Consider the following 14445-nt stretch of genomic DNA (forward strand, 5'->3'; position numbering starts at 1 on the left):
AGAGGGGAGCGAAATTAGCTGCGGAGCTGCTGCAGCGAGCATGGGGACTTCTCAAGTCTCACCCAATTTTTCTGGCTCTTCAGGAGCTGTTTAAAAGGAAAAGGCTTAAGGTAAAAAGAAACACTATAGAGAGATTTCTTAGTGAATTACTACACCTTGGTTCGCGATCTCTGGGAATCTCACGGTGGACAGCTGAGATAAGCTGGAAAAGGATTTAAATTTTGCTTGGGAGCAAAGAATCTTAAAGGTGGAGTTTCAGCTGGTATGACACTTAGTGCGTAGCTGCCTAAAAGATCAGAAATGCTGTCAACAGGCTATTAAAAAAAAAAGGGGGGGACAGGCTGTGTTAGAAATGCTACAGGAAGAATAATCTAAAAAGGCTGAGAGCTAGGTGGGGCTATAAGGAAAACAAGAACAGTAAAGGAATTTCTGACATTTGCTCCCAGTAGGAGAGCACTCATTTAGAGAAGTTCTTTAAGGAAGCCTGCCTTATCTGCTGTCTTTATTCCAAGGGAGGAGTCAGTCTCCAGCACTATTAATGTTTTCTTTTCCTTGGGCCCTTTAAACCCAGTGAGACAGTTTGGTAAAGGGCTGCTACTGAGGTCCTGATAGCCCCAGGTGAACTGGTTACGATTCTTTTGTCAGCCACCTGGCATCTAGCACCCGGGTTCTAACCATCTCTCCATCATTGTGTTATTAGTTGTTACTAGAAGCCTAGTGTCATTTGGAGGCTGGTTCTCTTGAGAGGCAAAGCCACCAAGCTGACACTGAAGGAAGGTACTCCTTAAGGGAAAGTCTAAGTCCAGAGAGACAGCCGGTAACAGATAGGCTGCCTCTCTGCTCACCTTTCAGTTTCATAGGCAAAGCTTGTGCTTATTTTTACAATGGCCTTTTTGTCCAAAAAAGGCCTCCTGGTTTAGCTGTGTGACTAAATGCTATTTGTCCTCTTCGGTGGACTTCTCTCCTCTAGATTCCCTTCTTGTTTTCTCACCATCCCACTTGAGATGCTTGTTAGTAACTGTTACAGGTCTTCTTTACCACTGAGGAAAGACAGAATCCTACTGGAGAGCAGAAAAAATGTTCCAGACATGGATAGAAGGCCCTCACTTCTGCCTGCTCTCTTCAGACGCCTGAAGGTAGGGAGTGCCGGGTCTGCTGCCAGGCTCCAAGGGTGGGTCTCTGAGGGGCTGGAAAATGCCCCACCAATCTGGCTAAGATAAGGAAAAGATATGAAGAGAAAGTTACAGAAACTTGAAGGGTTAAGCTAAGTCACTGAGAGAGTTATTGTAAGTTGCAGAGAAAATAAGTTGATGCATGGTTCAGGGTCTGTGCAGAAAAGTGGACAGCACCTAATAGCTGTAGAAGAAGATGCAGAGAGACTGAAAAAAAAAAGAAAGAAAGAAAGAGGTAAAGAGAGCAGGAAGCTAGGGAAGAAAAGAGACAAAAAGAAGAGGAAATTAGAGAGCTAAAGAGAGATAAAAGACGAGAGAGGAACATATACTGGCCACAGTAGTTAGGGAACCTAGGAAGATAGTACCTGGCAACAGAAGAGAATTCCTGGCTAAAGATCAGTGTGCCTAATACGAAGAAAAAAGGACACTGGGTCAGGGACTGCCCAAGAAGAACAAGAGGGGCCACTGGAGAGCCTCTTGGTCCTAGAGTGCTGGCTATGTACAGAGATAGAAGGGAAGTGTGGATACAGGGACCCAATGCTCTGTGCTCCTATGCCCCCCAGTGGGCCAATATCCAAAGACCTTGAGTGCAAGGGGCTACTGGCAACGAACAATACTTATGGACTGCCCAAAGAACAGTGGACCTTGGCCTGGGCCGGGTAACCCACCCACTAATTCATGGTCATCCCTGACTGCCCCTATCCCTTGCTCATGAGAAAATTGCTCTCCAAAATGGCTTGCGTGGGCTGAAATGGCTGGGTGAGGCCATGTGTATGCATATCTGCAGACTGTGAATGTGGAGCTTAAGACCTGTCTCAGTGCACCAGTACCTGATGCTGGGAGATGTGTGGCTCAGTGCTTTTCTGCCTGGAACATATCACTCCTGCCAGCCGGGCACTAACAATTATCACCCAATCCAGGACTTAAACTGTGATAATAGAGTGTCCCAAAAGATGGGACCACTGGTTAGCTGCCATGGACTAGATTCTCCACTGGTTGGGGACAATCTGGTCACCTTGCTGCCCAATCCGGACCTGGAGCCACCACAGCACGAGTGTCAAGTACTGGCAGAAGCCCATGGGTGGAGGAAAGACCTCTGCGACTGGCTGATTGACCCCTGCTGAAAGCCGAGGACCTTGTCCACAGACGGGAACAGTTCTCTTCATGAATGAAGGTCAGAGACAAGTGGGTGCTGCCATGGTGGACAACACAATGTCATCTGGGATGGCTGAACCTCTACCCCCCCAGCACATCAGCACTTCAGATGCTGTTTCCATCTCTTGGATGCCCTGGTGAAGCCAACAACTGTGAGTACTATTCATTGCTCAGGATATCAGGAGGGAAGAGATTCAGTGGCATGGGGCAATAACGAAGCAGATCAAGCGGCTCGAAAAATGACTATGCAGGAGCCTATCCTGGTTGCAGGCCTGCAAGAGACAGCCACTGAGAACTAGGATCGGACTAAGGGATGGCCTCACTTAGAAAAGGCCCAAATTGCTTAAAAGATAAAGGACAATGGCACACTTGAGAGGAAAGCTATACTCCCCAGAGAACAAAGAAAAGACTCACTTTGCCAAATACAGAAATTGACTCATTTAGGAGATAAGAAGTTTGTCCAAGTAGTTAAGGTGTGTGTAATAGACTTTAAGATTTTAGCCAGAGAGACAGTAGAAAGTATAAGGTATGTCAATAAGTGAATGCTTAGCAAGCAAACAGGGCAAAGAGACCCTGACCAAATTAAATTAACCATGGAGACTGGCGCAGACTGGGTGACACTCCTTCCCTCTTGCTCTCTTCAGAGCAAGAAATACCCCTTCCAGATTCAGCCTTATCCGCTTTGAGATCTTATATGGGGCCTCAGCCCCCCACCCCCGAATGTATTAGATGATGTTACTGAACCAACATGTCATAGTGCCATAGTAATAATGATTTGTGTGCCAGGATAAAAGACCTACAGGTGATACAGAAAGAAATCTGCTCACAGCTGACAGCAGCCTATGCCCCGGAGACCCCTGAGTTCCAGGTCGGAGACTGCAGCTACACTGAGCCCAGACATTCGAGCCTCGCTGGCAAGGACTGTACCTGGTGCTGCTGACCACCCTGACAGCTGTCAATTCTCAACCCTCGTGTACTAGCTGTTGGGGCTGAGAGCTGGGACCTAGAGGGAAATTCAGTCATGTTTGTCCTGGGTTCTATCAAGATGGGTGTGGGATAGGCTTGATTTCCATTACAAATGATGTAACATTGTATATGTTAGTACTCTTAACACTTCTTGGGACTGTGCCTCAGGGATCACAGTCTGTATAAGCTTAGAAGTTCTAAAAGCTAGTCATGACCTTGGTGGATAGGCTTGGATAGTGTCCAGATTAGAATCCTCATGTTAAGACAACAATACCAAGCTGTTATGCTAGATGAAGCTGAGTTCTCCATGAAGTTCTAGGATTAGAACTATTAACAAAAAAAAAAAAAAAAGAATTGGGGAATGTAGAACTAGAGTTTCATAAAGGTTGCTCATTGTCAGAGTCCGGATGTGCAGGGCCGGACGTGCCTGAGGGAGAGCCAGAGATAGGACTTGCCAAACCAGCTATCAGCCCCAAGGACACTGACCATCCATAGCCACCCCCTCCCCTTCCTTCACCCCCCTGAGTGAGATGAGCCACCCTACCTGCCTGCCGAGCTGCTAGATAACACATACTCCTTGCTGATGTCATTTCGTGCCGAAAGTAACCGTGCACCTTTTGAATTGACCAATCATGTGTAACCGCGTGAATGCCCCTTACCTCCCCTATAAAAACCCCCGAGTTTGGAAGCTCGGGGTCGATTCCTCTGTCTCCTGTGTGAGATATGTGTCGACCCGGGATCCCGCTAAGACCTGGGATCTCGTTAATAAAGCTACCTCTTGCTTTTACATCAAGAATGGCGACTCGTGATTCCTGGGGGCACCCCACCCCACGATCGAAGCGAGAGACGCAGTTCCCCATTTTGGGGTACGCTCTTTCACTTCCTGCTGGGACAGATTGCTAGCCCCTTCCAGCCAGTCCTTCCTGCTGGGACAGATTGCTAGCTAGTCTGCTCTTCTGAAGACACCATATGCTGAGGCATCCCGGATTTGCTGCACTCAGAGCATTTGGTAAGAACCCTCCCAAAGTCCCACGGCTACCACTGAGAGTGGATTCAGGACCCATCACTCGCCAAAACCCACACCCACTGAATACCACTTCCTTTCCACCCAGTCCCTTCTGCTGGGCCAGACTGCTAGCCAGTCAAAGTTATCTACTTTCTGGCACAACGGCATATAGATAAAGCTGTGAGTTACAGGGTTTGTGTTCCACTGAGATGATCGGAAAGGCACTCTAAACTGATTCTAGACTCACGACTAAATGTCTCTATAGTTTGTCCCGTTCACAACTCAGTTGAAATTTAGTTGTCATTTTACTTGTGCTAAGAATTGGGGTTGGGAGTCATAGATATGACTGTGGTAAAGTACTTGTAACACAGGCATGAAGACATGAGCTCAGACTTCTAGTTCCTATATTAAAAACACACGAAAACAGACAGTCAATCAAACAAACAAGCAAGCAAACCATATAGGAGCGTGTGCCTTAATCCCCGTACTGTTAAAGCAGACACAGGAGGATCCTTGGTGCTTGCTGGCAACATTGGTGAGATCCAGAATCAGTGAGAGATCCTGAGTCCAAAATAAAGTGGGTAGTGATTGAGGAAGACATCTGACACTACCCTGTGTGACCTATAAGAGGGAAAAAAAGAGAGAGGGAAGGAGAGAAATATAACTAGGCTGTAGGTAAAAGGCTACCAAAGAGTGCATTTGGGCCTCCCTTTGTTGCTTTTCTCTGTCTTATGAGATGCAAAATTGTTTCTGTTTTTCTATCATACAGCTGGAAATCCTTGCCAAACACCAGAAAGTGGAGACCAGACTTCCCTGGCTCAAGAAATGTGAGTCAATAAAACTGTGTTTGTTTTCTAATTAACCAGTCTGGGAGACTCTTACCAAAGAGGCACACAATGGACTAAGACACACCTATATTGTATTTTCATTTCCAGTTATCTCAAAATGCTTGACAAGACACTTGGGTCAATGGCACAATTCTATACCTGTCTTAGGAGATGTCTTTTAATTTCTTGAGTGTGCTTAACAATGCAGCATAGCTTAGGTAGCTTAAACATACAAATTTATTTTTCATGTTCTCGGGTTGGAAAGTCTAAAAGTTTCAGCAGTTTTGGTGACTGGTAAGGACCAGTTTCTTGGCTTACAGGTGGAGCCTTCTTGTCTCTTTACAAGGATGATGGTAATATCTAGCTCTTCCAGTTTTTTTTTTTTTTTAATAAAGACCCAAATTCTAGCCAGGAGGGCTCTACTCTCTTGACCTAATTATCTTCCTAAGACTTTCCCTTCTATCACCGTCACTCTGGGGCTGAGGATTTCAACATGAAACCAAGACCAAACATTAAGACTTTGGCAGTCATAAAGACTATCCATCTTATGGCTGGCCAGCAATGTGGTTTTCCTGTAATGCTTTGGAAGCACCAGCTCATACAGGAAGGTGATGGACAAAGGCAATTAGACCATGCAGGATGTTTATTTAACTCATTACTGTGCGGGTTATCCCTCCCTCCGTCCCTCCCTCCTCCTCTTCCTTCCTTCCTGCCCTTCCCTCTTTCCCTCCCTTCCTTTTTTTCTTTCTATCTAGACATGGAAAGTTAAATGCTTTCTCTGGCTGTCATTCAATTGCTGATGACAAATTCTGATGCTTTGCCTGGAACTTGGTGAACCACCAGCTCATTGGTACTGTCTACTGCATTCTGTGCTAAAAATTAAAAAGGCTAACAGTAGTCGGAGTTTGTGCAGAACTTCCTTTTCAGAGACTTTATTTTTGGCAAATACGTGGGAGTACTGTAGAAAACAACAAAAAACAGAGTTGTGTACTGACAACTATAATCATAAAATTTTAAGTTTATAGTTAATTTTTTAAACAAGTAGGTAGAAATAGATTGCCTAAACTATTGGTTAGGTCTTGGCATATTAATTTTTTACTACTAGACTTTTTGGTTTATTCCAAACATATTTAAATAAAGACTTAAACTGATTTAAAAAAATCACTGTAATAGAAGAAATTTTTTAAAAAATTACTGCTGAGGCAGGGCTTTGAGAGTTGGGGGGAGCTAAGCAGAAACCACGCAGGTGCTATATTTGGTTGGTGCCATTCTTTGAATGAAACCTGATAAATTTCAAGAACTTAGAGTCTACATTCTGCCTAACTTAACAATTCTGCTTTGAAGAAGTTATTCTTGAGAACAAATATTTGTCTTTGTTACACAACTGTTTATAATGGAAAAGAACTAAAAACAATTTAAAATGTGCTAGGAAGAAATAACAATATATTCATTTTGCCAGATAGCGTACAGTTGTTGACAATGTTGTAGAGTATTACTCAGTTTTATTAAAGAGGTTCAAACCAGGCAGGGAGGGGTGTGTCTGTGATCCCAACATTTATGAGACACAGTCAGAAGGACTGGAAGCTCAGAGCCAGACTTAGCTAAATGGGGAATCTGAGGCCACCCAGGAATATAAGATTGTCTCAAAAGGACAAAGAAACAAAGCTGCGGTGGTGCACGTCTATAAACACAGTGCTGGGTAGGTCGGGTCAGGAGGCTTAGGAGTTTCTGGTCATCTTCGGTTCTGGCAAATTTCAAGGCTGATCTGGGGTACAGTGACATCCTGTCTCAAAAAATAAAGTAAAATAAAAACCAACCCCAAACAATAAACAAACAAGAACCATAAGCAAACAAACAAATAAACAAACAAACAAAGTAGCTAGACCTGGTGTCTTACTCCTGCAGTTCCAACACTTGAGAGGCAGGAAGATCAGTAGTTCAAGGTCACTCTTGGTTATACATCAATTTTGAAATTATCCTGGGCTATACGCACTTTGCCTCAAACAGTAAAACAACAACAAAAATGTTCAATTATGTGATTAATTTCAGAAAACAGCAAAAATATTACGCCTAGAATAATCAAATTTAAAATTACATAAATGCATTGGAAAATGAAAGGTTTTTAAAGCAGCGATATTAAGCTGTACTCTAGCCCTTGATGCCAGGCAATTAAGGATTAAATATAGTTGATGAATGGCAGTTTATGTTACAGTTTTTTTCTTAAATGATTTTAACATATTTTATATAGTAGATATATATTTGTGAAGAGAAAATCAAACTTTTTACGTTTAGTATTTTTCATTAAATTTAAAAGTTTACACTTTGATAATTTCATGTTTACATAATGTATTCTGGTCAAATTTACCTTTATTACTCCATTATTATCTCTTACTTCCACCTGGTACTTCATCTGCCCATGCTATCTGTACGCTATCTGTCTGCTTCTTACGTTCACATCTTTTTTTCTTTTTTTTTAATGACACACTATTTAAATAGTGTTGCTTGCATGAGCACCGATGTGGGGTTATTTATTGGAACATGGGCAACTAACAAGGCAACATCACTTTAGAAGGATGGTCTCTTGTATCTCAAAAGCCATTAACTGGGGCCTCAAGAGTCTGTCACCCATCCATGCTGGATTGTTGACTATTCCACCTTATATAGGTCTTGTGCAGATAAACATAGGTGCTGTTAAGTTCAGGAGAACAAAGGCCATGTTTCCCCTCAGAAGACCAAATTACATAATACTACTCCTTATCTCTTATCTCTTACATCTTTTTACCCTGATGTTCCCTGAGCTCTGGTTGGGGTAGCAGTGGCGATGTCCTGTCTGGGGCTGGGTACTCAACATTCACACTCAGTGCTTCCAGTTATTAATCACTGCATTAGTAGTGCCAAAAGAAGCTTCTTTGACAGAGATTGACAGCAATTACTATCTATGTAAATAAACGCAAATATTTAATGTATTTCTGTTGCTAAGAAGATTCCATGATCCCTTTACTCTTGTATCTATTCTTCCTGACTTGACTCCAAAACCAGCACTATGTGGGCAACAACCCAAAGTTCTTGATCGTTTTCACAGTTGAACTGCCGAAAGTGATTACTAATAACCATTCAACAGGGTCAATTAGGCTTTCTTGAAATCTCTTCCCATAAATAAACGAGTTCATTACTTTGTAATTTACCCCCCCAGGCAAGTTCTTGGGATGAGGACAGAAAGCAGATATAGTCTTGGCAAACTATTAGAAGAATGGCCTCTAGACCAGTCGCTAATGATGCTCCCCTCTGAAACTTCTTGAGCTGGCCCTCCACAGTTCACATTGCTATTTTTACTACTGTCTTCCAAGCACCTACTAGAATGAGTCTGATAACAATTTTCAACTAATGTTCTAGTCTAAAGTTCCAAAGTTCACATTCTTCCCATTCTCTAGTTATGTCTTAGTTAGGTTTACTGTTGCTATAGTAAAACACGAGGACCAAAAAAAAAAAAAAAACTTGGGGAGGAAAGGGTTCGTATAAACTGATGCCATGACTGCCTCATGGTATGGTTAAAGGGAAATTTTTTATTGTAGCTATTAGGAAGAGAATTGCCTAAGGCATCTGGAAGAGTTCAGAGTAGAGATGAAACAGACTGAACCTGGTCAGAAGATTGGACTTGGATGTGAGAGGAGAAAGAGACAGGGTGGGCTAGAGATGAAGAGAAAGAGGGGACCAAGAAGACCATGGGGAGAGCATAGCCAAGATAGCAGAGCAATAAGGAGAAATGAGTGGCTGGGGTGGGGGGGAGGAAGAAGCTCCTGAGCTGGAGGAAGTTTGGGGGCAGTAATGAAAAGAGCCAGGAAGCAAGCATGGACTTTGAAAGGCGTCAGTTATGCGATACTGAGGAAGCCTGGAGGTCAGCATGTGCTTTGGTGTGCTCATAGGCACCAGAGATGGCCATTTGTCCTCACTGTCAGTGATAAGTGGCTCCTTGATGGTGGAGAAGTACCAAGCTCCTGAGGAATGCTGGCTTTTGTCTAACTACCAGAATCTGAGGTGATGGGGTCTCCTTTGGACCTATTAGGGTTTAGATTTATTTGGGTTACCTAATCAAGTCAGTGTCTATTGAAGGATGCCAAGACAGAAACTTAACTGAGTGGGAATCTGGAGGCACAATTGAGTCAGAGGCCATGGGGGAAACGCTGTTTACTGCCTTGCTTTTTATGCCTTGTCCTGCCTGCTTTCTTACAGAACCCAGACCACCAATTCAGGGGTAACACCACCCACAATGAACTGGGCTCTCCCCCATCAATCACAAAGACGAAAACTTCCAATATTAGGGTTGCCTATGGCCTGAGCTTTTGGAGGCATTTCCTCAGTTGAGGTTTCCCAATTTCAGATGACTTCATGTCAGATTGATTTAAAAACTAGCCTGCACAAGTGTTTTGGTTAGGGTTTCTATTCCTGTAAAAGCATTATGACCAAAGCAATTTATAGATGGAAGAATTTACATGGCTCCAGAGGGTTAGAGTCCACAGTGAAGAAACATGGCAGCAAGTTGATGATGGCTGGAGCAGCATGGTGAGAGGTCACAGCCTTTACTGTAACCACAGAGCATAGAGGGTGAACTAGAAGTAGGTGATGAGGCTATGGGGACACCAATCATTTAAACCAGTCTATTTACAACACAGTGTGAAGTGATCGTTTGGTAAAATACTGACAGTAAGCTCCACTGAAGGCCTATGATCTCTCCAGCCTCAAGTGTTTGACCAGGTTTACAGTACCAGGCATGAATTTCTTCCCTGTGAAGTGGGCCTCTTATCTCGAGAGAAAGCTTCTGGCCACTCACAGAGCATTTACACCATTCCTGTATGACTGGGCACATCCTGCCTGGCAGATTGGTATCGCAGCATGCAGCGTCTACTCCTGATTAATATCATTGATGATGCCCCTCCCCCTCAACTCCCGACAGCCACAAGTCTGCATAGCACCACGTGGTCTTCTGAAAACTAACCAGCAAGAGGAAACCCTCTGGCTGTCTAGCCTGACAGTAGAATAAGAGGAATCTTCAGGAACGAGGTCTTACAATCCAGTTTTGTGGCAACCAAGAGCGACGGTAATAACCTGTACTGTTCTGGGGTCCTCTGGAGTTACCTCGAGCAACTCATAACGAGGTTTCCCATACCTTGGATTTTCATTAAATAACCCTTGGCTTCCAGGAGCATCATTATCCATATTTGCAGGGTACGTCTATTCAAATTATTTATTACTATTGTCTATTATTATTATTATTATTATCATTATTATTATTATTATTATATTTTAATTAGCTCACAAAGAAATAGGTTTCCATAAAGTTTTGTCAGGCACCTTAGCCTTAATTAATCTTCTCTCCCACTTTTTCCTCTCTTCCTTCTCTATATGAATCATCCCACTTCCCAATACTCCCTCCCTTCTCTTTTCATGTATTATGGGTTCTAGAATCCCTCCCTTGCTGAAGGCCTCTTCCCTTCCCCACACTCATGGGCCCTCAAGCTTCCTGGCCTCTACAGACACTCCAAATTAAATATCTGAACCTGAGGACCCACATGTAAGGAAGAACAGGTGACATTTCAGATCCTGGGCTGTATTTTATTCTTTAAGCAAAAAAATGAAAACTATCAGGAAATTACACACACACACACACACACACACACACACACACACACACACACACAGGTACAATTAGCAATAATAATTTTTGTTTTTAAGACAAGAGTCTCTCTGAATAGCCCTGGCTGTCCTAGAACTCCCTGGGAGGCCTTGAATTTAGAGATCTGCCTGCCTCTGCCTTCAGTGCTAGGATTAAAGGTGAGTGCCACCACTGCCCAGCTAAATTAAAGAATTTTTTAAAGGAGTAAAAATAATGTTTCTTTACTGTTCCACCCATGATAAAGTTCCTAGGGTTCTCACATTTTGTGAGGAAGATTACAGTACCCTGGTTATTAGACTTCATTTCTACCTTACCTCTAGGCTTGAGTCTTTGATAACAAACCTTTCTCTTCAATTCGAAAATTTACACAAAACCAACTAGATTCATAGGCCAAGATTGAGACTTATTATAAACTTTATATTTGACACAAGAAATAGGATCCTGTTTTTGTTTACCATAAGTTCTTCTTGGCCATCTACCCAGCTCTTGCTGGTGATATTTCTAATTGCATTTATAGCTTTGTAATAGATTGAGCTTTTCTAACCCTGCTACACATCTGGAGAATGAGTGATTACTCTTGTTTCTAGTGTTTCTAACAGCAGCCTTTATGATTCATATTTTAAAGGTTTGTGGGTTTTTTTTTTTTTTTTGACCACGGCTTTTTAAACCATGAATTGCAACCCCATATGGAATCACATCACTGAATGTAAGGGTCACAAAAAATTTGTCAATTTCTGAAAACGTTGTGACCAAATACTAAGTCAAAAGTACCCCAGGCCTCTGAATTGCAATTTTATAATTCATTGAAGTTTTGGTTTTGAACACACAGTAGCAGGCTTTGCACTGCACAAATTCTCAAAGCACTGAGCATCTAACCCATCATCCACCAACACTGTCTTAAACAGCTCAGCTCAGGTTGGAGACTATGGTGTAATGAATTACAGTTTGTTTCCTGCACATACGGTTTTCTGCTCTTATAGAAACATACTGGTTTAATTAAAGAGAAGAAAAGACTTAATATTTACTTATTGATATTCCTGAACAAGTTCATATTAAATTAGTGTGTCTCTGGGTTGGATTGTGTGTGGTAGAATGTTTAAGAAATTAAATTCCTGACTTGAATTTCAGTTAAAAAAAAATCAAATCAGTCAATAAATTTTGACCTGAGATCAGAACAATCTCTTATCATTTCAGAAACCACTTTAAACATACATCAGTTATTTTATACTATGCATATGTGTGTGTGTGGTGTGCATGTGTGTGTAAATAATAGTACAAAATGGCTGAAATACAAAATCAAATAGCTTTCTCGGCATTAATGCTTATAGAATCAAACTAATTCTGAAACACATTGACATTGATCTCTGTCCTGGAGTAAGGTTTAATTCCTCATGTAAAATAAATGAGCAATCAATCTAACTAGCATATTAATTTCTGTCCTCTTTAATAAATGGTGACACTGTATAACAAAGAATCATCTTAAAGTTAAATTTCTTATGAGTTCAATGTCTATTTTATATGTGCATATGTAAACATTTGGGGGGGGGGGAAGAGAGATTACAAGTGGAGAAAGTTTAGGGAACTTTGTCTTAGATAACCTTAGTTACCCCAAAACAGATGCTACTTCCCCATCTTTTTGGTCTCAGAGGTGTTTGTTTTCACTGAAGGTCCACATGAAGCCAATATCCCTGCCATATCCTCAGGATACACCAGGGCACTGGCATAGCCTCAGGATACACCAGGGCACTGGCATAGCCTCAGGATACACCAGGGCACTGGCATAGCCTCAGGATACACCAGGGCACTGGCATAGCCTCAGGATACACCAGGGCACTGGCATAGCCTCAGGATACACCAGGGCACTGGCATAGCCTCAGGATACACCAGGGCACTGGCATAGCCTCAGGATACACCAGGGCACTGGCATAGCCTCAGGATACACCAGGGCACTGGCATAGCCTCAGGATACACCAGGGCACTGGCATAGCCTCAGGATACACCAGGGCACTGGCATAGCCTCAGGATACACCAGGGCACTGGCATAGCCTCAGGATACACCAGGGCACTGGCATATCCTCAGGGTACATCAGGGCACTGGCATAGCCTCAGGATACACCAGGGCACTGGCATATCCTCAGGATACACCAGGGCACTGGCATAGCCTCAGGATACACCAGGGCACTGGCATATCCTCAGGGTACACCAGGGCACTGGCATAGCCTCAGGATACACCAGGGCACTGGCATATCCTCAGGGTACATCAGGGCACTGGCATATCCTCAGGGTACATCAGGGCACTGGCATAGCCTCAGGATACACCAGGGCACTGGCATATCCTCAGGGTACATCAGGGCACTGGCATATCCTCAGGGTACATCAGGGCACTGGCATAGCCTCAGGATACACCAGGGCACTGGCATAGCCTCAGGATACACCAGGGCAAGGCCATATCCTCAGGATACACCAGGGCACTGGCATAGCCTCAGGATACACCAGGGCAAGGCCATATCCTCAGGATCTAGTCAGTCCTTGAGACTTTTTTCCTGTTGGTTAATATGTCAGGTTTTCAGAGTAGGCACCTGAAGACCTAATGAGATATGAATTATTCTGGAAATGTCAGATTATAAAACTTCTTCTACTTACAGTCAATTTCCTTTTAAAATTTAATTAAAATAAAATTATATCACTACCCTTCCTCAAACTTCTCTCATGTGCTCCCCTTCAAATTCATGGCCTCTTTGTTATTGCTACATTTGTATGACTAAGTCAGGATGTACTGAGGAGTCCCTTTAAGAGTTGCTTGTTTGTATATGTTCTTAAAATCGTATATGTTGACAGGGGCTCATGCCTTCATTTTAAATTAGTTTTTGGAGAATTTTGTACATCTTTTTTTGGGTTAAAGCTCCCATGTTCAGCGTTTCAAATTTAAGGCAGACAGATACATAAGTTCACTGTTACCATATAGTTTTCTTGAAGATTATTTGAAGATGAAAGGAACACTAGCTGGAAGCATTTGTGGCCTTGGGAGAAGAAGAATGCTTGCATATCCTCTTAGAGGCCTGGTTAATCGAAGCTGATACTTCTATATACCCATCCTCCCTTCCCCCACTCCCATTGGAGTTTTAGATCAAAGACAGTGCTTTATGATTTTAGAATTGGTGATTCTCATGCTTTCTGTTTTCTGCAGTGTGCTCTCCTCTAGTTCACCCTTACTCTGCACCACTGCGGACCCGCAGTACTTGGCCCCCGAGTGACATCGGTTTGGAACTACTCTCTATTCTGGCAGTCACCCTACAGCACACCATGCCAGTTGCCAGTCACAGTCCCCTTTCACCTCTGCATGAATAATAAGAACGAACGAAGGAAGAAGTTAACCAACCAACCAACCCAATCGACTAAAACCCCTACACCACTGGGCATCGCTCCTTTGCATCCTCGCTGGGAAAAAGCAATTTCACTCCAGCAAAGGTTACTCCTCCATTCTCCTGTTCTGGGTCCAGGGTCCTGCCATCTCTTTACTACCTCCCGGGCTGTGGGTCCCGCATCCTAGCCACCGATCCCACCACCTCCGGGTCGTCTCCCCCGCCCTAGGTCCCGCCCCCTCCCAGTTTCCTTCCAGCCCTGAGTACCGCTACCTCCCCGCCCCCT

General features: G+C 43.2%; 1 long non-coding RNA gene across 1 annotated transcript; it reads left to right on the top strand.

Annotated features, from left to right (window-relative positions):
- Positions 1-4183: 4183 nt before the first annotated feature.
- LOC120102287 (uncharacterized) lies at positions 4184-14379 on the top strand. The gene is made up of 5 exons (XR_005503614.1): positions 4184-4302; positions 5069-5126; positions 10078-10221; positions 10325-10349; positions 13985-14379. It is a non-coding gene; the product is annotated as an uncharacterized LOC120102287 (long non-coding RNA).
- Positions 14380-14445: the final 66 nt, after the last annotated feature.

Source organism: Rattus norvegicus, chromosome 4 (genome assembly GCF_036323735.1).
Source record: "Rattus norvegicus strain BN/NHsdMcwi chromosome 4, GRCr8, whole genome shotgun sequence".
NCBI lineage: Eukaryota > Metazoa > Chordata > Mammalia > Rodentia > Muridae > Rattus > Rattus norvegicus.